This window comes from Desmodus rotundus, chromosome 6, assembly GCF_022682495.2.
Source record: "Desmodus rotundus isolate HL8 chromosome 6, HLdesRot8A.1, whole genome shotgun sequence".
In the NCBI taxonomy this organism is placed as follows: Eukaryota; Metazoa; Chordata; class Mammalia; order Chiroptera; family Phyllostomidae; genus Desmodus; species Desmodus rotundus.
Window position 1 is genome coordinate 34,654,282 of NC_071392.1, and position 23,448 is coordinate 34,677,729.

General features: G+C 63.3%; 1 long non-coding RNA gene across 1 annotated transcript; it reads right to left on the bottom strand.

Annotated features, from left to right (window-relative positions):
* Positions 1-15,880: 15,880 nt before the first annotated feature.
* Positions 15,881-22,606, bottom strand: LOC139440975 (uncharacterized). Its single transcript, XR_011651311.1, has 2 exons — positions 22,164-22,606; positions 15,881-21,615 (listed from the first exon to the last, which is right to left on the bottom strand). It is a non-coding gene; the product is annotated as an uncharacterized lncRNA (long non-coding RNA).
* Between the last annotated feature and the right edge of the window lie 842 nt (positions 22,607-23,448).

Sequence of the window (23,448 nt, forward strand, 5' to 3'; positions counted from 1 at the left end):
CCCGGGAAAATGCCCAGCCCTGGCCCCCGTGGCTCCGGTGGCCTCCCTAGGTGCTCCTGCCGTGGGGCCTGGTCCCGCTCACCTGGGCCCAGGTTCTCCGCAGGTGAATGCCTTTTGCGGACACCAAGGACCACAGGCCGCGGATGCCTTCACGGGGAGGGGGGTTCGAGCTCTGTGGGACCCGGGTCCCAGCGGACACAGTCCCTTCTCTGGAAGTCCAGCCCAGACTTTAGAGAGTAGATGCGTCTCGGTGCACGTTTGCCGCCTCGGGGCAGGGTGGGGCCTTCGGAGCCAAGAAAGACTCTTAGCCCCCCAGGCAGGTCTCAGGCCCGAGGCCCCCCGGGAGACGGGGTCCCTGGGGCGTGGGTCCGGCCCGCCCGGGCCCCTGCCCACCAGGCGCGGAACCCGGGCGCGCACCTCATCCAGGCCCCGGGTCCCTAGTTCTTCCCTGGCACTCTGCCTCTGCCGGGGTGGGAGACGCGCTGGCAAGTGTGGTCACGGGAAAAGGAACGGACCTCTGGGTGGCGGGGAGAGCTTCCAGTTCCACGGACAGGACCCCAGGGACCCTGTGAAGCAGGCCTGATATGTCCAGGGTGGGGCCCGTTGCCCCGAGGGAGGCTCCTGGTGGGGCTGCCTGCCCTCTACCTGCCGGGTCCCGCGTCTTGGCCCGAAACGGGCCAGCTGCGGCTCTGCCAAATGCCATCTCCTGGGGGCCTCCCCCCTGTTCTTCCATCCGTAAGGGGCGACCCCCTTACGGATGGAAGAACAGGGGGATCTTCGCAGTGGGGCGGTCGGGACGGAGGGGTCTGCGCGTTTCCAGCCCCTTAGCCCAGTGACCCGCAGCCCGGCCCCAGAGTTCCAAGCTCCACGGAGGCAGGGGGCCTCTTATCACGGGAAAGCAGGTGTCTCGCGGGGGTCAAGGGACGGCGTGGGCACTCTCTAGGCGAGAGAGGGTGCCCGTGCCCCGAGAGAGCCCCGGGGAGAGCCCGAGGCCTGGCCGCAGAGGCTGCCATTGCCTCCCCCGGGGCTCCTACCATGGGGCCTGGCCCTGCTCGCCCGAGGCCCAGGTTCACCGCAGGTGAATGCCTGTTGCGGACGCCAAGGACAGGAGGCCGCCCATTCCCTCACAGAGGTGGGGGTTCGAGCTCTGGGGGACTGAGGTCGCAGCGGTCACACTCCATTTTTGGGTGGTTCAGCAGAGACTGGAGGGTTGAAGCGGCCGGGTCCAAGTCTGCCGCCTTGCGGCAGGGTGGGGGCGTTGCAGGCGAAGCTAGGCTGTTAGCCTCCCAGGCGGGGCACAGGCCAGACTCCCCTCGGGGAGAACCGGTCCGTGGACGAGGGTCCCTCCCGCCCGCCCGCCCCGCCCGCCGGCCGGGACCCGCTCCACCTGGCGCGGAACCGTGGCCGGCCCCTCTTGCCGGCCCCAGGCCCCTAGTTCTTCCCTGGCACTCTGCCTCTGCGGGGGTGGGAGGGCTGCTGGGAAGTGTGGTCCACGGGAAAACGCACGGTCCTCTGGGTGGCAGGGAGGGCATCCGTTAACTCTGACACCAGCCCAGGGACCCTGTGAACCTGGCCTGATATCTCAAGGCGGGGCGGGGGGGGGGGGGGGCACGTTGCCCGGAGGGATGCTTGTGGTGGGGGGGCCTGCTTGCGCCTGCGCGGCCCCGCCTCTTGGCCCGAAAACCACCCAGCCGCGGCTCGGACAAAAGCCATCTCCTGGGCGCCTCCCCCCTGTTCTTCCATCCGTAAAGGGGGACCCCTTTACGGATGGAAGAACAGGGGGATCTTCGCAGTGGCGGGGACGGGACGGAGGGGTCTGCGGGTTTGCCGCCACGTAGGCCAGTTGCTCGCACCCGCGCCCCCCGTGTCCGTGCTCCATGGAGGAGGTGGGCCGCTTATGGCGGGATGCAGGCGTCCTGCGGGGGTCAAGGGACGGCGTGGGCACTCCCCGGGCGGGAGAGGGCGCCCGGGACCCGAGAGAGCACCCGGGAAAATGCCCAGCCCTGGCCCCCGTGGCTCCGGTGGCCTCCCTAGGTGCTCCTGCCGTGGGGCCTGGTCCCGCTCACCTGGGCCCAGGTTCTCCGCAGGTGAATGCCTTTGCGGACACCAAGGACCACAGGCCGCGGATGCCTTCACGGGGAGGGGGGTTCGAGCTCTGTGGGACCCGGGTCCCAGCGGACACAGTCCCTTCTCTGGAAGTCCAGCCCAGACTTTAGAGAGTAGATGCGTCTCGGTGCACGTTTGCCGCCTCGGGGCAGGGTGGGGCCTTCGGAGCCAAGAAAGACTCTTAGCCCCCCAGGCAGGTCTCAGGCCCGAGGCCCCCCGGGAGACGGGGTCCCTGGGCGTGGGTCCGGCCCGCCCGGGCCCCCTGCCCACCAGGCGCGGAACCCGGGCGCGCACCTCATCCAGGCCCGGGGTCCCTAGTTCTTCCCTGGCACTCTGCCTCTGCCGGGGTGGGAGACGCGCTGGCAAGTGTGGTCCACGGGAAAAGGAAACGGACCTCTGGGTGGCGGGGAGAGCTTCCAGTTCCACGGACAGGACCCCAGGGACCCTGTGAAGCAGGCCTGATATGTCCAGGGTGGGGCCCGTTGCCCCGAGGGAGGCTCCTGGTGGGGCTGCCTGCCCCTCTACCTGCCGGGTCCCGCGTCTTGGCCCGAAACGGGCCAGCTGCGGCTCTGACAAATGCCATCTCCTGGGGGCCTCCCCCCTGTTCTTCCATCCGTAAGGGGCGACCCCCTTACGGATGGAAGAACAGGGGGATCTTCGCAGTGGGGCGGTCGGGACGGAGGGGTCTGCGCGTTTCCAGCCCCTTAGCCCAGTGACCCGCAGCCCGGCCCAGAGTTCCAAGCTCCACGGAGGCAGGGGGCCTCTTATCACGGGAAGCAGGTGTCTCGCGGGGGGTCAAGGGACGGCGTGGGCACTCTCTAGGCGAGAGAGGGTGCCCGTGCCCCGAGAGAGCCCCGGGGAGAGCCCGAGGCCTGGCCGCAGAGGCTGCCATTGCCTCCCCCGGGGCTCCTACCATGGGGCCTGGCCCTGCTCGCCCGAGGCCCAGGTTCACCGCAGGTGAATGCCTGTTGCGGACGCCAAGGACAGGAGGCCGCCCATTCCCTCACAGAGGTGGGGGTTCGAGCTCTGGGGGACTGAGGTCGCAGCGGTCACACTCCATTTTTGGGTGGTTCAGCAGAGACTGGAGGGTTGAAGCGGCCGGGTCCAAGTCTGCCGCCTTGCGGCAGGGTGGGGGCGTTGCAGGCGAAGCTAGGCTGTTAGCCTCCCAGGCGGGGCACAGGCCAGACTCCCCTCGGGAGAACCGGTCCGTGGACGAGGGTCCCTCCCGCCCGCCCGCCCGCCCGCCGGCCGGGACCCGCTCCACCTGGCGCGGAACCGTGGCCGGCCCCTCTTGCCGGCCCCAGGCCCCTAGTTCTTCCCTGGCACTCTGCCTCTGCGGGGGTGGGAGGGCTGCTGGGAAGTGTGGTCCACGGGAAAACGCACGGTCCTCTGGGTGGCAGGGAGGGCATCCGTTAACTCTGACACCAGCCCAGGGACCCTGTGAACCTGGCCTGATATCTCAAGGCGGGGCGGGGGGGGGGGGGCACGTTGCCCGGAGGGATGCTTGTGGTGGGGGGGCCTGCTTGCGCCTGCGCGGCCCCGCCTCTTGGCCCGAAAACCACCCAGCCGCGGCTCGGACAAAAGCCATCTCCTGGGCGCCTCCCCCCTGTTCTTCCATCCGTAAAGGGGGACCCCTTTACGGATGGAAGAACAGGGGGATCTTCGCAGTGGCGGGGACGGGACGGAGGGGTCTGCGGGTTTGCCGCCACGTAGGCCAGTTGCTCGCACCCCGGCCCCCCGTGTCCGTGCTCCATGGAGGAGGTGGGCCGCTTATGGCGGGATGCAGGCGTCCTGCGGGGGTCAAGGGACGGCGTGGGCACTCCCCGGGCGGGAGAGGGCGCCCGGGACCCGAGAGAGCACCCGGGAAAATGCCCAGCCCTGGCCCCCGTGGCTCCGGTGGCCTCCCTAGGTGCTCCTGCCGTGGGGCCTGGTCCCGCTCACCTGGGCCCAGGTTCTCCGCAGGTGAATGCCTTTTGCGGACACCAAGGACCACAGGCCGCGGATGCCTTCACGGGGAGGGGGGTTCGAGCTCTGTGGGACCCGGGTCCCAGCGGACACAGTCCCTTCTCTGGAAGTCCAGCCCAGACTTTAGAGAGTAGATGCGTCTCGGTGCACGTTTGCCGCCTCGGGGCAGGGTGGGGCCTTCGGAGCCAAGAAAGACTCTTAGCCCCCCAGGCAGGTCTCAGGCCCGAGGCCCCCCGGGAGACGGGGTCCCTGGGCGTGGGTCCGGCCCGCCCGGGCCCCTGCCCACCAGGCGCGGAACCCGGGCGCGCACCTCATCCAGGCCCCGGGTCCCTAGTTCTTCCCTGGCACTCTGCCTCTGCCGGGGTGGGAGACGCGCTGGCAAGTGTGGTCCACGGGAAAAGGAACGGACCTCTGGGTGGCGGGGAGAGCTTCCAGTTCCACGGACAGGACCCCAGGGACCCTGTGAAGCAGGCCTGATATGTCCAGGGTGGGGCCCGTTGCCCCGAGGGAGGCTCCTGGTGGGGCTGCCTGCCCTCTACCTGCCGGGTCCCGCGTCTTGGCCCGAAACGGGCCAGCTGCGGCTCTGACAAATGCCATCTCCTGGGGGCCTCCCCCCTGTTCTTCCATCCGTAAGGGGCGACCCCCTTACGGATGGAAGAACAGGGGGATCTTCGCAGTGGGGCGGTCGGGACGGAGGGGTCTGCGCGTTTCCAGCCCCTTAGCCCAGTGACCCGCAGCCCGGCCCCAGAGTTCCAAGCTCCACGGAGGCAGGGGGCCTCTTATCACGGGAAGCAGGTGTCTCGCGGGGGTCAAGGGACGGCGTGGGCACTCTCTAGGCGAGAGAGGGTGCCCGTGCCCCGAGAGAGCCCCGGGGAGAGCCCGAGGCCTGGCCGCAGAGGCTGCCATTGCCTCCCCCGGGGCTCCTACCATGGGGCCTGGCCCTGCTCGCCCGAGGCCCAGGTTCACCGCAGGTGAATGCCTGTTGCGGACGCCAAGGACAGGAGGCCGCCCATTCCCTCACAGAGGTGGGGGTTCGAGCTCTGGGGGACTGAGGTCGCAGCGGTCACACTCCATTTTTGGGTGGTTCAGCAGAGACTGGAGGGTTGAAGCGGCCGGGTCCAAGTCTGCCGCCTTGCGGCAGGGTGGGGGCGTTGCAGGCGAAGCTAGGCTGTTAGCCTCCCAGGCGGGGCACAGGCCAGACTCCCCTCGGGAGAACCGGTCCGTGGACGAGGGTCCCTCCCGCCCGCCCGCCCGCCCGCCGGCCGGGACCCGCTCCACCTGGCGCGGAACCGTGGCCGGCCCCTCTTGCCGGCCCCAGGCCCCTAGTTCTTCCCTGGCACTCTGCCTCTGCGGGGGTGGGAGGGCTGCTGGGAAGTGTGGTCCACGGGAAAACGCACGGTCCTCTGGGTGGCAGGGAGGGCATCCGTTAACTCTGACACCAGCCCAGGGACCCTGTGAACCTGGCCTGATATCTCAAGGCGGGGCGGGGGGGGGGGGCACGTTGCCCGGAGGGATGCTTGTGGTGGGGGGGCCTGCTTGCGCCTGCGCGGCCCCGCCTCTTGGCCCGAAAACCACCCAGCCGCGGCTCGGACAAAAGCCATCTCCTGGGCGCCTCCCCCCTGTTCTTCCATCCGTAAAGGGGGACCCCTTTACGGATGGAAGAACAGGGGGATCTTCGCAGTGGCGGGGACGGGACGGAGGGGTCTGCGGGTTTGCCGCCACGTAGGCCAGTTGCTCGCACCCCGGCCCCCCGTGTCCGTGCTCCATGGAGGAGGTGGGCCGCTTATGGCGGGATGCAGGCGTCCTGCGGGGGTCAAGGGACGGCGTGGGCACTCCCCGGGCGGGAGAGGGCGCCCGGGACCCGAGAGAGCACCCGGGAAAATGCCCAGCCCTGGCCCCCGTGGCTCCGGTGGCCTCCCTAGGTGCTCCTGCCGTGGGGCCTGGTCCCGCTCACCTGGGCCCAGGTTCTCCGCAGGTGAATGCCTTTTGCGGACACCAAGGACCACAGGCCGCGGATGCCTTCACGGGGAGGGGGGTTCGAGCTCTGTGGGACCCGGGTCCCAGCGGACACAGTCCCTTCTCTGGAAGTCCAGCCCAGACTTTAGAGAGTAGATGCGTCTCGGTGCACGTTTGCCGCCTCGGGGCAGGGTGGGGCCTTCGGAGCCAAGAAAGACTCTTAGCCCCCCAGGCAGGTCTCAGGCCCGAGGCCCCCCGGGAGACGGGGTCCCTGGGCGTGGGTCCGGCCCGCCCGGGCCCCTGCCCACCAGGCGCGGAACCCGGGCGCGCACCTCATCCAGGCCCCGGGTCCCTAGTTCTTCCCTGGCACTCTGCCTCTGCCGGGGTGGGAGACGCGCTGGCAAGTGTGGTCCACGGGAAAAGGAACGGACCTCTGGGTGGCGGGGAGAGCTTCCAGTTCCACGGACAGGACCCCAGGGACCCTGTGAAGCAGGCCTGATATGTCCAGGGTGGGGCCCGTTGCCCCGAGGGAGGCTCCTGGTGGGGCTGCCTGCCCTCTACCTGCCGGGTCCCGCGTCTTGGCCCGAAACGGGCCAGCTGCGGCTCTGACAAATGCCATCTCCTGGGGGCCTCCCCCCTGTTCTTCCATCCGTAAGGGGCGACCCCCTTACGGATGGAAGAACAGGGGGATCTTCGCAGTGGGGCGGTCGGGACGGAGGGGTCTGCGCGTTTCCAGCCCCTTAGCCCAGTGACCCGCAGCCCGGCCCCAGAGTTCCAAGCTCCACGGAGGCAGGGGGCCTCTTATCACGGGAAGCAGGTGTCTCGCGGGGGTCAAGGGACGGCGTGGGCACTCTCTAGGCGAGAGAGGGTGCCCGTGCCCCGAGAGAGCCCCGGGGAGAGCCCGAGGCCTGGCCGCAGAGGCTGCCATTGCCTCCCCCGGGGCTCCTACCATGGGGCCTGGCCCTGCTCGCCCGAGGCCCAGGTTCACCGCAGGTGAATGCCTGTTGCGGACGCCAAGGACAGGAGGCCGCCCATTCCCTCACAGAGGTGGGGGTTCGAGCTCTGGGGGACTGAGGTCGCAGCGGTCACACTCCATTTTTGGGTGGTTCAGCAGAGACTGGAGGGTTGAAGCGGCCGGGTCCAAGTCTGCCGCCTTGCGGCAGGGTGGGGGCGTTGCAGGCGAAGCTAGGCTGTTAGCCTCCCAGGCGGGGCACAGGCCAGACTCCCCTCGGGAGAACCGGTCCGTGGACGAGGGTCCCTCCCGCCCGCCCGCCCGCCCGCCGGCCGGGACCCGCTCCACCTGGCGCGGAACCGTGGCCGGCCCCTCTTGCCGGCCCCAGGCCCCTAGTTCTTCCCTGGCACTCTGCCTCTGCGGGGGTGGGAGGGCTGCTGGGAAGTGTGGTCCACGGGAAAACGCACGGTCCTCTGGGTGGCAGGGAGGGCATCCGTTAACTCTGACACCAGCCCAGGGACCCTGTGAACCTGGCCTGATATCTCAAGGCGGGGCGGGGGGGGGGGGGGCACGTTGCCCGGAGGGATGCTTGTGGTGGGGGGGCCTGCTTGCGCCTGCGCGGCCCCGCCTCTTGGCCCGAAAACCACCCAGCCGCGGCTCGGACAAAAGCCATCTCCTGGGCGCCTCCCCCCTGTTCTTCCATCCGTAAAGGGGGACCCCTTTACGGATGGAAGAACAGGGGGATCTTCGCAGTGGCGGGGACGGGACGGAGGGGTCTGCGGGTTTGCCGCCACGTAGGCCAGTTGCTCGCACCCCGGCCCCCCGTGTCCGTGCTCCATGGAGGAGGTGGGCCGCTTATGGCGGGATGCAGGCGTCCTGCGGGGGTCAAGGGACGGCGTGGGCACTCCCCGGGCGGGAGAGGGCGCCCGGGACCCGAGAGAGCACCCGGGAAAATGCCCAGCCCTGGCCCCCGTGGCTCCGGTGGCCTCCCTAGGTGCTCCTGCCGTGGGGCCTGGTCCCGCTCACCTGGGCCCAGGTTCTCCGCAGGTGAATGCCTTTTGCGGACACCAAGGACCACAGGCCGCGGATGCCTTCACGGGGAGGGGGGTTCGAGCTCTGTGGGACCCGGGTCCCAGCGGACACAGTCCCTTCTCTGGAAGTCCAGCCCAGACTTTAGAGAGTAGATGCGTCTCGGTGCACGTTTGCCGCCTCGGGGCAGGGTGGGGCCTTCGGAGCCAAGAAAGACTCTTAGCCCCCCAGGCAGGTCTCAGGCCCGAGGCCCCCCGGGAGACGGGGTCCCTGGGCGTGGGTCCGGCCTGCCCGGGCCCCTGCCCACCAGGCGCGGAACCCGGGCGCGCACCTCATCCAGGCCCCGGGTCCCTAGTTCTTCCCTGGCACTCTGCCTCTGCCGGGGTGGGAGACGCGCTGGCAAGTGTGGTCCACGGGAAAAGGAACGGACCTCTGGGTGGCGGGGAGAGCTTCCAGTTCCACGGACAGGACCCCAGGGACCCTGTGAAGCAGGCCTGATATGTCCAGGGTGGGGCCCGTTGCCCCGAGGGAGGCTCCTGGTGGGGCTGCCTGCCCTCTACCTGCCGGGTCCCGCGTCTTGGCCCGAAACGGGCCAGCTGCGGCTCTGACAAATGCCATCTCCTGGGGGCCTCCCCCCTGTTCTTCCATCCGTAAGGGGCGACCCCCTTACGGATGGAAGAACAGGGGGATCTTCGCAGTGGGGCGGTCGGGACGGAGGGGTCTGCGCGTTTCCAGCCCCTTAGCCCAGTGACCCGCAGCCCGGCCCCAGAGTTCCAAGCTCCACGGAGGCAGGGGGCCTCTTATCACGGGAAGCAGGTGTCTCGCGGGGGTCAAGGGACGGCGTGGGCACTCTCTAGGCGAGAGAGGGTGCCCGTGCCCCGAGAGAGCCCCGGGGAGAGCCCGAGGCCTGGCCGCAGAGGCTGCCATTGCCTCCCCCGGGGCTCCTACCATGGGGCCTGGCCCTGCTCGCCCGAGGCCCAGGTTCACCGCAGGTGAATGCCTGTTGCGGACGCCAAGGACAGGAGGCCGCCCATTCCCTCACAGAGGTGGGGGTTCGAGCTCTGGGGGACTGAGGTCGCAGCGGTCACACTCCATTTTTGGGTGGTTCAGCAGAGACTGGAGGGTTGAAGCGGCCGGGTCCAAGTCTGCCGCCTTGCGGCAGGGTGGGGGCGTTGCAGGCGAAGCTAGGCTGTTAGCCTCCCAGGCGGGGCACAGGCCAGACTCCCCTCGGGAGAACCGGTCCGTGGACGAGGGTCCCTCCCGCCCGCCCGCCCGCCCGCCGGCCGGGACCCGCTCCACCTGGCGCGGAACCGTGGCCGGCCCCTCTTGCCGGCCCCAGGCCCCTAGTTCTTCCCTGGCACTCTGCCTCTGCGGGGGTGGGAGGGCTGCTGGGAAGTGTGGTCCACGGGAAAACGCACGGTCCTCTGGGTGGCAGGGAGGGCATCCGTTAACTCTGACACCAGCCCAGGGACCCTGTGAACCTGGCCTGATATCTCAAGGCGGGGCGGGGGGGGGGGGGGCACGTTGCCCGGAGGGATGCTTGTGGTGGGGGGGCCTGCTTGCGCCTGCGCGGCCCCGCCTCTTGGCCCGAAAACCACCCAGCCGCGGCTCGGACAAAAGCCATCTCCTGGGCGCCTCCCCCCTGTTCTTCCATCCGTAAAGGGGGACCCCTTTACGGATGGAAGAACAGGGGGATCTTCGCAGTGGCGGGGACGGGACGGAGGGGTCTGCGGGTTTGCCGCCACGTAGGCCAGTTGCTCGCACCCCGGCCCCCCGTGTCCGTGCTCCATGGAGGAGGTGGGCCGCTTATGGCGGGATGCAGGCGTCCTGCGGGGGTCAAGGGACGGCGTGGGCACTCCCCGGGCGGGAGAGGGCGCCCGGGACCCGAGAGAGCACCCGGGAAAATGCCCAGCCCTGGCCCCCGTGGCTCCGGTGGCCTCCCTAGGTGCTCCTGCCGTGGGGCCTGGTCCCGCTCACCTGGGCCCAGGTTCTCCGCAGGTGAATGCCTTTTGCGGACACCAAGGACCACAGGCCGCGGATGCCTTCACGGGGAGGGGGGTTCGAGCTCTGTGGGACCCGGGTCCCAGCGGACACAGTCCCTTCTCTGGAAGTCCAGCCCAGACTTTAGAGAGTAGATGCGTCTCGGTGCACGTTTGCCGCCTCGGGGCAGGGTGGGGCCTTCGGAGGCAAGAAAGACTCTTAGCCCCCCAGGCAGGTCTCAGGCCCGAGGCCCCCCGGGAGACGGGGTCCCTGGGCGTGGGTCCGGCCCGCCCGGGCCCCTGCCCACCAGGCGCGGAACCCGGGCGCGCACCTCATCCAGGCCCCGGGTCCCTAGTTCTTCCCTGGCACTCTGCCTCTGCCGGGGTGGGAGACGCGCTGGCAAGTGTGGTCCACGGGAAAAGGAACGGACCTCTGGGTGGCGGGGAGAGCTTCCAGTTCCACGGACAGGACCCCAGGGACCCTGTGAAGCAGGCCTGATATGTCCAGGGTGGGGCCCGTTGCCCCGAGGGAGGCTCCTGGTGGGGCTGCCTGCCCTCTACCTGCCGGGTCCCGCGTCTTGGCCCGAAACGGGCCAGCTGCGGCTCTGACAAATGCCATCTCCTGGGGGCCTCCCCCCTGTTCTTCCATCCGTAAGGGGCGACCCCCTTACGGATGGAAGAACAGGGGGATCTTCGCAGTGGGGCGGTCGGGACGGAGGGGTCTGCGCGTTTCCAGCCCCTTAGCCCAGTGACCCGCAGCCCGGCCCCAGAGTTCCAAGCTCCACGGAGGCAGGGGGCCTCTTATCACGGGAAGCAGGTGTCTCGCGGGGGTCAAGGGACGGCGTGGGCACTCTCTAGGCGAGAGAGGGTGCCCGTGCCCCGAGAGAGCCCCGGGGAGAGCCCGAGGCCTGGCCGCAGAGGCTGCCATTGCCTCCCCCGGGGCTCCTACCATGGGGCCTGGCCCTGCTCGCCCGAGGCCCAGGTTCACCGCAGGTGAATGCCTGTTGCGGACGCCAAGGACAGGAGGCCGCCCATTCCCTCACAGAGGTGGGGGTTCGAGCTCTGGGGGACTGAGGTCGCAGCGGTCACACTCCATTTTTGGGTGGTTCAGCAGAGACTGGAGGGTTGAAGCGGCCGGGTCCAAGTCTGCCGCCTTGCGGCAGGGTGGGGGCGTTGCAGGCGAAGCTAGGCTGTTAGCCTCCCAGGCGGGGCACAGGCCAGACTCCCCTCGGGAGAACCGGTCCGTGGACGAGGGTCCCTCCCGCCCGCCCGCCCGCCCGCCGGCCGGGACCCGCTCCACCTGGCGCGGAACCGTGGCCGGCCCCTCTTGCCGGCCCCAGGCCCCTAGTTCTTCCCTGGCACTCTGCCTCTGCGGGGGTGGGAGGGCTGCTGGGAAGTGTGGTCCACGGGAAAACGCACGGTCCTCTGGGTGGCAGGGAGGGCATCCGTTAACTCTGACACCAGCCCAGGGACCCTGTGAACCTGGCCTGATATCTCAAGGCGGGGCGGGGGGGGGGGGCACGTTGCCCGGAGGGATGCTTGTGGTGGGGGGGCCTGCTTGCGCCTGCGCGGCCCCGCCTCTTGGCCCGAAAACCACCCAGCCGCGGCTCGGACAAAAGCCATCTCCTGGGCGCCTCCCCCCTGTTCTTCCATCCGTAAAGGGGGACCCCTTTACGGATGGAAGAACAGGGGGATCTTCGCAGTGGCGGGGACGGGACGGAGGGGTCTGCGGGTTTGCCGCCACGTAGGCCAGTTGCTCGCACCCCGGCCCCCCGTGTCCGTGCTCCATGGAGGAGGTGGGCCGCTTATGGCGGGATGCAGGCGTCCTGCGGGGGTCAAGGGACGGCGTGGGCACTCCCCGGGCGGGAGAGGGCGCCCGGGACCCGAGAGAGCACCCGGGAAAATGCCCAGCCCTGGCCCCCGTGGCTCCGGTGGCCTCCCTAGGTGCTCCTGCCGTGGGGCCTGGTCCCGCTCACCTGGGCCCAGGTTCTCCGCAGGTGAATGCCTTTTGCGGACACCAAGGACCACAGGCCGCGGATGCCTTCACGGGGAGGGGGGTTCGAGCTCTGTGGGACCCGGGTCCCAGCGGACACAGTCCCTTCTCTGGAAGTCCAGCCCAGACTTTAGAGAGTAGATGCGTCTCGGTGCACGTTTGCCGCCTCGGGGCAGGGTGGGGCCTTCGGAGGCAAGAAAGACTCTTAGCCCCCCAGGCAGGTCTCAGGCCCGAGGCCCCCCGGGAGACGGGGTCCCTGGGCGTGGGTCCGGCCCGCCCGGGCCCCTGCCCACCAGGCGCGGAACCCGGGCGCGCACCTCATCCAGGCCCCGGGTCCCTAGTTCTTCCCTGGCACTCTGCCTCTGCCGGGGTGGGAGACGCGCTGGCAAGTGTGGTCCACGGGAAAAGGAACGGACCTCTGGGTGGCGGGGAGAGCTTCCAGTTCCACGGACAGGACCCCAGGGACCCTGTGAAGCAGGCCTGATATGTCCAGGGTGGGGCCCGTTGCCCCGAGGGAGGCTCCTGGTGGGGCTGCCTGCCCTCTACCTGCCGGGTCCCGCGTCTTGGCCCGAAACGGGCCAGCTGCGGCTCTGACAAATGCCATCTCCTGGGGGCCTCCCCCCTGTTCTTCCATCCGTAAGGGGCGACCCCCTTACGGATGGAAGAACAGGGGGATCTTCGCAGTGGGGCGGTCGGGACGGAGGGGTCTGCGCGTTTCCAGCCCCTTAGCCCAGTGACCCGCAGCCCGGCCCCAGAGTTCCAAGCTCCACGGAGGCAGGGGGCCTCTTATCACGGGAAGCAGGTGTCTCGCGGGGGTCAAGGGACGGCGTGGGCACTCTCTAGGCGAGAGAGGGTGCCCGTGCCCCGAGAGAGCCCCGGGGAGAGCCCGAGGCCTGGCCGCAGAGGCTGCCATTGCCTCCCCCGGGGCTCCTACCATGGGGCCTGGCCCTGCTCGCCCGAGGCCCAGGTTCACCGCAGGTGAATGCCTGTTGCGGACGCCAAGGACAGGAGGCCGCCCATTCCCTCACAGAGGTGGGGGTTCGAGCTCTGGGGGACTGAGGTCGCAGCGGTCACACTCCATTTTTGGGTGGTTCAGCAGAGACTGGAGGGTTGAAGCGGCTGGGTCCAAGTCTGCCGCCTTGCGGCAGGGTGGGGGCGTTGCAGGCGAAGCTAGGCTGTTAGCCTCCCAGGCGGGGCACAGGCCAGACTCCCCTCGGGAGAACCGGTCCGTGGACGAGGGTCCCTCCCGCCCGCCCGCCCGCCCGCCGGCCGGGACCCGCTCCACCTGGCGCGGAACCGTGGCCGGCCCCTCTTGCCGGCCCCAGGCCCCTAGTTCTTCCCTGGCACTCTGCCTCTGCGGGGGTGGGAGGGCTGCTGGGAAGTGTGGTCCACGGGAAAACGCACGGTCCTCTGGGTGGCAGGGAGGGCATCCGTTAACTCTGACACCAGCCCAGGGACCCTGTGAACCTGGCCTGATATCTCAAGGCGGGGCGGGGGGGGGGGGGCACGTTGCCCGGAGGGATGCTTGTGGTGGGGGGGCCTGCTTGCGCCTGCGCGGCCCCGCCTCTTGGCCCGAAAACCACCCAGCCGCGGCTCGGACAAAAGCCATCTCCTGGGCGCCTCCCCCCTGTTCTTCCATCCGTAAAGGGGGACCCCTTTACGGATGGAAGAACAGGGGGATCTTCGCAGTGGCGGGGACGGGACGGAGGGGTCTGCGGGTTTGCCGCCACGTAGGCCAGTTGCTCGCACCCCGGCCCCCCGTGTCCGTGCTCCATGGAGGAGGTGGGCCGCTTATGGCGGGATGCAGGCGTCCTGCGGGGGTCAAGGGACGGCGTGGGCACTCCCCGGGCGGGAGAGGGCGCCCGGGACCCGAGAGAGCACCCGGGAAAATGCCCAGCCCTGGCCCCCGTGGCTCCGGTGGCCTCCCTAGGTGCTCCTGCCGTGGGGCCTGGTCCCGCTCACCTGGGCCCAGGTTCTCCGCAGGTGAATGCCTTTTGCGGACACCAAGGACCACAGGCCGCGGATGCCTTCACGGGGAGGGGGGTTCGAGCTCTGTGGGACCCGGGTCCCAGCGGACACAGTCCCTTCTCTGGAAGTCCAGCCCAGACTTTAGAGAGTAGATGCGTCTCGGTGCACGTTTGCCGCCTCGGGGCAGGGTGGGGCCTTCGGAGCCAAGAAAGACTCTTAGCCCCCCAGGCAGGTCTCAGGCCCGAGGCCCCCCGGGAGACGGGGTCCCTGGGCGTGGGTCCGGCCCGCCCGGGCCCCTGCCCACCAGGCGCGGAACCCGGGCGCGCACCTCATCCAGGCCCCGGGTCCCTAGTTCTTCCCTGGCACTCTGCCTCTGCCGGGGTGGGAGACGCGCTGGCAAGTGTGGTCCACGGGAAAAGGAACGGACCTCTGGGTGGCGGGGAGAGCTTCCAGTTCCACGGACAGGACCCCAGGGACCCTGTGAAGCAGGCCTGATATGTCCAGGGTGGGGCCCGTTGCCCCGAGGGAGGCTCCTGGTGGGGCTGCCTGCCCTCTACCTGCCGGGTCCCGCGTCTTGGCCCGAAACGGGCCAGCTGCGGCTCTGACAAATGCCATCTCCTGGGGGCCTCCCCCCTGTTCTTCCATCCGTAAGGGGCGACCCCCTTACGGATGGAAGAACAGGGGGATCTTCGCAGTGGGGCGGTCGGGACGGAGGGGTCTGCGCGTTTCCAGCCCCTTAGCCCAGTGACCCGCAGCCCGGCCCCAGAGTTCCAAGCTCCACGGAGGCAGGGGGCCTCTTATCACGGGAAGCAGGTGTCTCGCGGGGGTCAAGGGACGGCGTGGGCACTCTCTAGGCGAGAGAGGGTGCCCGTGCCCCGAGAGAGCCCCGGGGAGAGCCCGAGGCCTGGCCGCAGAGGCTGCCATTGCCTCCCCCGGGGCTCCTACCATGGGGCCTGGCCCTGCTCGCCCGAGGCCCAGGTTCACCGCAGGTGAATGCCTGTTGCCGACGCCAAGGACAGGAGGCCGCCCATTCCCTCACAGAGGTGGGGGTTCGAGCTCTGGGGGACTGAGGTCGCAGCGGTCACACTCCATTTTTGGGTGGTTCAGCAGAGACTGGAGGGTTGAAGCGGCTGGGTCCAAGTCTGCCGCCTTGCGGCAGGGTGGGGGCGTTGCAGGCGAAGCTAGGCTGTTAGCCTCCCAGGCGGGGCACAGGCCAGACTCCCCTCGGGAGAACCGGTCCGTGGACGAGGGTCCCGCCCGCCCGCCCGCCCGCCGGCCGGGACCCGCTCCACCTGGCGCGGAACCGTGGCCGGCCCCTCTTGCCGGCCCCAGGCCCCTAGTTCTTCCCTGGCACTCTGCCTCTGCGGGGGTGGGAGGGCTGCTGGGAAGTGTGGTCCACGGGAAAACGCACGGTCTTCTGGGTGGCAGGGAGGGCATCCGTTAACTCTGACACCAGCCCAGGGACCCTGTGAACCTGGCCTGATATCTCAAGGCGGGGCGGGGGGGGGGGGCACGTTGCCCGGAGGGATGCTTGTGGTGGGGGGGCCTGCTTGCGCCTGCGCGGCCCCGCCTCTTGGCCCGAAAACCACCCAGCCGCGGCTCGGACAAAAGCCATCTCCTGGGCGCCTCCCCCCTGTTCTTCCATCCGTAAAGGGGGACCCCTTTACGGATGGAAGAACAGGGGGATCTTCGCAGTGGCGGGGACGGGACGGAGGGGTCTGCGGGTTTGCCGCCACGTAGGCCAGTTGCTCGCACCCCGGCCCCCCCGTGTCCGTGCTCCATGGAGGAGGTGGGCCGCTTATGGCGGGATGCAGGCGTCCTGCGGGGGTCAAGGGACGGCGTGGGCACTCCCCGGGCGGGAGAGGGCGCCCGGGACCCGAGAGAGTGTTGTATCCCGTACGCGAGCAGAAAATCAAATGGAGACGTGTGGAGTGCACTTAGATGGTACTTTATTTTTACCTGCGCAGGGGCGAACTCCCAGGGTGCCCGTTAAGGCTGCAAAGGGGAGTCGCGCCGAACGCTCACAGGCTAGCTCTTTTATACGGTGAGAAGCAAGCAAGCAAGTTACAAAAGTGGGAGTTGCGGCTATCTCTGCATAGCTCTGGGGTCAGGAGGAACTATCTGTCTGTCTCCTGTTGATAAGAACCATCTGTCTGTCCCACTTAATTTGTACCCTCAGTTTAAAGATAAGGGTCCAGACCCGAGATGAGTCTGGCACCCAAAGTTTTATGGCCCTCTAATTGGCTGTAACTCAGAATAAGCCCTCTTTCCTAGCTCTCAACATTCCCCCATTTCCTTGTTGGCACTTATGAGTCAAATCCTTGAATCATACTAATGATGGGGCCACAGGTTAAACAGAGGAGTATAATTAATAAAGGCCCACTAATACAGGAAATCAGGGTAGTCAACTATGGGGACATCTTAATAGATTCCTGCGTACTACGTTGGTTCTTCTAGATTTTCTCATTCTTTTAGTCTCTGGGTTAAGACCTTGATACTATCTCTAATTATCCCTGAATGATTAGCATAAAAGCAACAAGTTTCTCCTAATGCTGCACATAATCCTTCTTTCCTTAAGAACAATAAATCTAATCCTCTCCGATTTTGGACAGCTACCTCTGCTAAGGAGTCTACCAGTCTTTCTAAATCAGCTACCTGATCTTGCAGCAGAGATATGTCCTTAGAGAAAGTCTGCGAAAGCTGCCTTAACTCTAAATCTCCCGAATGAGGGCTGCGGCACTGAGTGCGGGGGACCCTAAGATCCTAACAGTGGCTACTATGGGTATAAGAAGGGGAGGTTTTTTTTTTTCCTAGTCCTAGAGGGGAGAACAAAATCTGGGTTTCCTGCATAGAGATACACTTGGGGAATTATGTACCCAGTTACACGAAATTCTGGATAAGAAATTGGTGGCAAACAAAGATATATTCCTTGGAGGCATATAAACCAAATGCCCTCAGGGGCTTTCAGTAATCCTGGATTCTTTTCGGAGGAGTGGGTCATGTTCCTTGTTGTTAAACAACGATTTCTATAATCGGCTTACCTAAAATGGTGGTGTACCTACATGGCTTAGTATCCAATTCCTAATATTCATGCAGGCTCAGCTTATAGAGCCTAGGGGTTCACTTCCTCCCCAAACCTGAGCACAGGTTCCCTTAGTGCCACCTGGGCTCACTGAACCTGTAAGTGAGCAGCCAGGGGCAACCTGGAAGCAGCATAGTAACTGGGAGCAGCATACTAACTAAACCATTATCTACTATATTCCCCCCTTTTGATGCAAAAAGTCGTTTTCGGCTCCTTTAGCATCACTATAGAGCTGGCCATAGTTCTGGGTATCAGTAAACTGCCTTAGTTTCTGGTACTGATGCTGATAATTCTGAAGGGCCAGCACCTTAGCTACTGCAGTACGAGTGACTGTGGCTTCTAGATTCTGAACTAGGGTCTGTAGGATGCAAGGCCCTAGGCTTAATCCCCAGAAGAATTATGAGTAAGGGGCCTAGGAATGGTACACCTTGAGTTCTGGACCCTATTACAAATCCCTTCCTGGGACCTCCTCTTGGCTGCACCCTGCTTCAATCCTTCCTTTCAGATATATAACCCCTTTATAATTACATAAAGGACAATGGGCGAAGGTCTCATCTTCTTGTAACTGCTTCCGGCTGGACATGGACGTTGTCCTACCTAACCTTGGGTCAGGGGTGCCCTGAAAGGGGGTGCAGCACGGAGGTAGTCCTTTCCTGTAAGGGGAAGGACCTTATTTAATCCAAGTCAGTTGGCTGTCACTGCGAAGTTGCAAGCTCGGTGTCCAAAGGCTGGCATTACTGGACAGTTGGCATCCTCGTCATATTCTGGAGGTGACAGATTTGGCAAGAGAGTTGGAAGGCACAATTAAATCATAATTACCGAATCAGAAAGGCAGGCACCTAGGTAAAGAATGGCTTATCTGGAGGAAGGTGTATGAGACATGCTACACCTGTCCAAAACCCTGTGGCTCACTACACTTCACTCGGGCTGAGGGGAATATATCAGGATTTCTCTCCTTTCAGATCTCTGGGCCCTTTCTGTCTTGGCTATTAGGACAGAAAAGGGAAGATAAGCTCTGAAGTGAAGCCCACAGATCTCTCAAACCCTTTACCAACCCAACTACCTAGTTTAACCAAACTAGTTGAGTCTCAGGGGTAGATGATGAAGATGGGCTCCTTAAGTGAGGCCTATATTGCAACCATTCTCTCAGGTAATGAGGCCATAGTCCCACGCCCTATGAAAACAGAAGGAGGAACACGCAGGTTAATTTACACAACCACTCCCAAGCCAGTCTCTATGCTGGTGAGACTGTCTTTTGGGAAGACATTCAGTTGCAAGGCCCTTGCTGCGATGACATACAGCAATGGCAATTTGACAGGCCCTTCGTGCCTGTAAATTGAACATCTTCGGTAATATTACAAACCCAGTTTCAACTTTCAAATGAAAGCAAACTTTCAAGACAGCTGCATGATTCCTATATCCAATACTGAGCATTGTGATTTTCCTTAGACCATGATTTTTCTCCTTAAGATCACCCTCATCGTTATTAAAGAGACTACTTTGAGTCCAACTTTTAATTCTGCCTGTCTGTTTGCATAAACACACCAAGAGCAGCCTGGATCGCCTATGATCTTTAAGTTTGCTTCGCTGGAACTCAGGGAACCTTTAGACTGACTTTTAGTCCGCCCCTCAGGGCACAGAAGCAGAGCCACACATCTGCCACCTGGCTTCACCTGTACCAGTTGTTTCACTTAAATCCTTGAGGCTTTCGTTGTGCCTACAGGTTCCTTTTTATCCATCTTTCAGGAAAGCAACCTTCGTTCCTTCCCTGGAAAGACTGCCACGAACCACACAATCAACCAAGGTGCCAGGCTTCTTCCTGTGGGCTTTTGCTAGCTTCTCAAGTCAATCCCAGTTCCTCGGGGCTTCCTGGTGACAACCAGAACCCAGACATGCCTCCTTCAGGCGTGACATTCCAGTCAAAGCATGGGTTAACAAACTATTAATGACTGGTCTTAATGGATTTATGCAGAGAAACCTTATGTCATTACTCACTCCTTCAGAATGCCAAATTCTGGAGGGATCAGGTAGGGAGAAAAATACCAAGTGCGAAGGAAAATCCTTTTCCTTCTGATATCTACTAAGATTGCATCTCTATGCCTTATACCTTCTATTACTGGCCCCACACACTTTCTTTCCAAAACTTTCACAAACTTTTATAACCTTTTACACACCTTTTTACAAACCCTCTTCTATCTTTACAGCTTCCTATAGACCTTCTGCAACATCCACTAACCTTCTGTATCCTTTCATACATCTTCATTTACATATCTTGCACTTTCCCTTGTTCACTTTCCTACAGAGTGTGAAGTTTTAACTATCCCTGGAATCCTCAATTTTCTTTTCAGAGAAGATACAGAACAAAATCTAAAACACAGACGGAGTTCTATAAGAACAGCACACAGGTAGAGGCATCCTCTTGCACCGGTGCGTCTACTGGAGCCTCCGCAGAGACATGCCATTCAGGTCCGGTCTCTTGGCAGAGACATGCTCCTTTGCCTCAGGCTGAAACACACATCAGGCCCAAATGACCCTTCCTGGGTCCTGAGTGGCAAAGGCATTCTCTCCAACCGGTTACAGGCGACCTTCACTAGGTCTTCAGGTGACCCTAACTAGGTCTTCAGATACAGGGGGTTTCTGATTAGAAACGGAAGCAAAATGAAACTACATTACCATAAAACCAGAAAACAAGTAGTTGAGGTTTCCTTTCCTCCAGGTTTAAAACTTTCACAACCTTTCTACATATTTTTGCCCATCCAGATTTAACTACAGTCTACCTTTAATCCCTGCTCCTTTCCCACCCTGGGAAGGACTGTACTTAAACTCAGCACTTAAACTCAGTACGTGGCAGCCAAAAGTCCCTACCAGTACAGGCATCTTCTACTCAAAGTCCCTAGATATGCAGAGATATCCTGCAGCTTTCTTAAGATTAGACCTTGCAAACGCCCCATCAACTCCGCCCTCTGGGCTGAAGTTCCTTTTGGCAGGGCTTGCTGCCAAAGGACTTCAGTTTCCGTGGTTACCGCAGCCCCCGTGTACCGCTGCCCTTCCCTAAGGAAACTACTGCTATCCGAGAACAGAGCGAGCTCTGGTTTTTTGTATGCCTCATCCCGCAAGTCTGGGCGCATGCCTGTGACCTGCTCTAATATTTCATGGCAGCTATGCATGATGGTTGGATCAGGGGCTGGAAGCAGGGTGGCTGGATTCAAGGCGGCACTTTTCAGGAACTGGACTGATGGGGAATTCAGCAACTGCACCTGGTACTGAGTTAGCCGTGCATTAGACAACCAGCGATCAGGAGAGGATTTCAAAATTCTCTCTATATGATGCTCCCCAATTATCTGCAAATTCTGTCCAAGGGTGAGCTTGCTGGCCTCCTTCACTAGCATGGCTGTGGCAACTAGAGCTCGTAAGCAGGTTGGCCACCCTGAGGCTACTGGGTCCAATCTCTTGGACAAATAGGCCACGGGCCTTCTCCAGGGTCCTAAAGCCTGGCTCAGCACTCTCTTTGCAATGCCTCCGTTTTCTGCCACAAACGGCTGGAACGGCTTTCCTAAATTTGGCAGGTGCAGATACCAAAGCTGCCTTAAGCGCCTCAAAGGCTTGGTTCTCTTTTTCAGTTCAAGTTATATTTCCCTCTTTTCCCCTCGTAAGTTCATGGAGAGGCTTGGCCAATTCTGCAAACCCTAGAATCCAGAGGCGGCACTATCCTATTGCTCCTAAGAACTACCGCACCTGGCTCTAGTAATCTTTCTAGGAAAGCAGCGGGAGATTCCTCCCTCCCCTTCTCCCAACACAATCTTTGCAACCTCCCTATAAATTCTTTCCCTTTCTTCTGAGGTAAATAGAGTCTGACAATCATCCCAGGTTGGCTGGTGAGTCCTAAATATAGTTTCTAGTAGGGAAATTAATCCCTGCGGTTTCTCAGAAAATGGGGGATTCTGGTGTTTCTAATTATACAGATCACTAGTGGAGAAAGGAACATATATCAACCGAGGGGGTGCTCCAGCAGGGGCACCCGGTCCCGGCGGTGCCTCACGGAGTGGCAGAAGTGCCGGAGGTGCTGGGAATACTAGAGCCTCCTCCCCTTCTCTAGTTCCCCCTCGGGTGTGAGGAGGGCTCGAGAGTGTCCCTCCCTCCTCCGGCTGGGTAGAATGCGGCACTTCCCTCCTAGGGTAGGGAGGGAGCGCATTCAAGGGGTCTAACATGTCCTCCCCAGGTCCTGGTAGTGGGGGGGTAGAGTTTAGGCACCCTCCGCCCTCTCGGTGCGGAGGGCTCCGGGAATTTCTTTTTGTTTTCCTCTTCCCGCGGCTAACAGAACCGTTCTTCCGCGGGAGGCACTCCTTCTTAGACATTTCTGAATATAGCCTGGCTTGTCTGGGGCTATATCTACCCACACATTGATGTAAACTATCTGATCGGGGTGTGGGGCTCTATAAACTGTGGCCCGAACTGCAAACAATACTGGGAGGTCGAAAGTCCCCTCTGCAGGCCATCCGACACCAAAAGTCAGCCACTCTAGCTGGCAAAGAGTCCGCAGGAACTCCGGATCGAGCTGCACGCTCACGTAGCCGCGTGCACGACGCTGGAAATCAGAAAAGTTATTCAAGATGCAATCAAGCGGGGAGTTCGGGGGGTGGACTCCCGCTGGCCCATTTTCACAAGGGTTAGTTTCACGTAACTGAGACAAGCACAATATCGAGACAAACAGCTAACGAGGTCGGAGGATATTCGCCTCGCCCGCCTGGCCTCTCCTCTCGCGAGGACTTAGGTCTGTCTTAGCTAAGGCTGCCCGCGTAGAATTCGGGTTAAACTCCCAGCCGTTATGCCGTATGACAGACTAAGGAACCGCAGGTTGGGGCCCACGCACGCTCCGTAGGCTGATGCCGGTGGAGCCACAGACACAATCACACTCTCATTCTCACTACATTAATAACATACCTCCGACAACATAACACAGACAAACACGACAAGGCCGCGCGGCACAGAGACAAAACCTATATTCGGAAGTGGCGTCCCACTATTCTCCGAACCCCTGGGTAGGGTACCAGCAGCGTCCTGCCTACTACCTCAGGGCAAAGCCTCCGGAGGACTGAAACCAAAACCAAAACAGGATCCTGACAAATTACTTACTGAGTTCGAACTGTCCACCCAGTCTCCGAAAGCAAAACTCCCAAAAGGGAGATCTCGCTGGGGCCTCCAAATGTTGTATCCCGTACGCGAGCAGAAAATCAAATGGAGACGTGTGGAGTGCACTTAGATGGTACTTTATTTTTACCTGCGCAGGGGCGAACTCCCAGGGTGCCCGTTAAGGCTGCAAAGGGGAGTCGCGCCGAACGCTCACAGGCTAGCTCTTTTATACGGTGAGAAGCAAGCAAGCAAGTTACAAAAGTGGGAGTTGCGGCTATCTCTGCATAGCTCTGGGGTCAGGAGGAACTATCTGTCTGTCTCCTGTTGATAAGAACCATCTGTCTGTCCCACTTAATTTGTACCCTCAGTTTAAAGATAAGGGTCCAGACCCGAGATGAGTCTGGCACCCAAAGTTTTATGGCCCTCTAATTGGCTGTAACTCAGAATAAGCCCTCTTTCCTAGCTCTCAACAAGAGCACCCGGGAAAATGCCCAGCCCTGGCCCCCGTGGCTCCGGTGGCCTCCCTAGGCTCCTGCCGTGGGGCCTGGTCCCGCTCACCTGGGCCCAGGTTCTCCGCAGGTGAATGCCTTTTGCGGACACCAAGGACCACAGGCCGCGGATGCCTTCACGGGGAGGGGGGTTCGAGCTCTGTGGGACCCGGGTCCCAGCGGACACAGTCCCTTCTCTGGAAGTCCAGCCCAGACTTTAGAGAGTAGATGCGTCTCGGTGCACGTTTGCCGCCTCGGGGCAGGGTGGGGCCTTCGGAGGCAAGAAAGACTCTTAGCCCCCCAGGCAGGTCTCAGGCCCGAGGCCCCCCGGGAGACGGGGTCCCTGGGCGTGGGTCCGGCCCGCCCGGGCCCCTGCCCACCAGGCGCGGAACCCGGGCGCGCACCTCATCCAGGCCCCGGGTCCCTAGTTCTTCCCTGGCACTCTGCCTCTGCCGGGGTGGGAGACGCGCTGGCAAGTGTGGTCCACGGGAAAAGGAACGGACCTCTGGGTGGCGGGGAGAGCTTCCAGTTCCACGGACAGGACCCCAGGGACCCTGTGAAGCAGGCCTGATATGTCCAGGGTGGGGCCCGTTGCCCCGAGGGAGGCTCCTGGTGGGGCTGCCTGCCCTCTACCTGCCGGGTCCCGCGTCTTGGCCCGAAACGGGCCAGCTGCGGCTCTGCCAAATGCCATCTCCTGGGGGCCTCCCCCCTGTTCTTCCATCCGTAAGGGGCGACCCCCTTACGGATGGAAGAACAGGGGGATCTTCACAATGGTGGTGACTGGACGAGGGTTCTGGGGG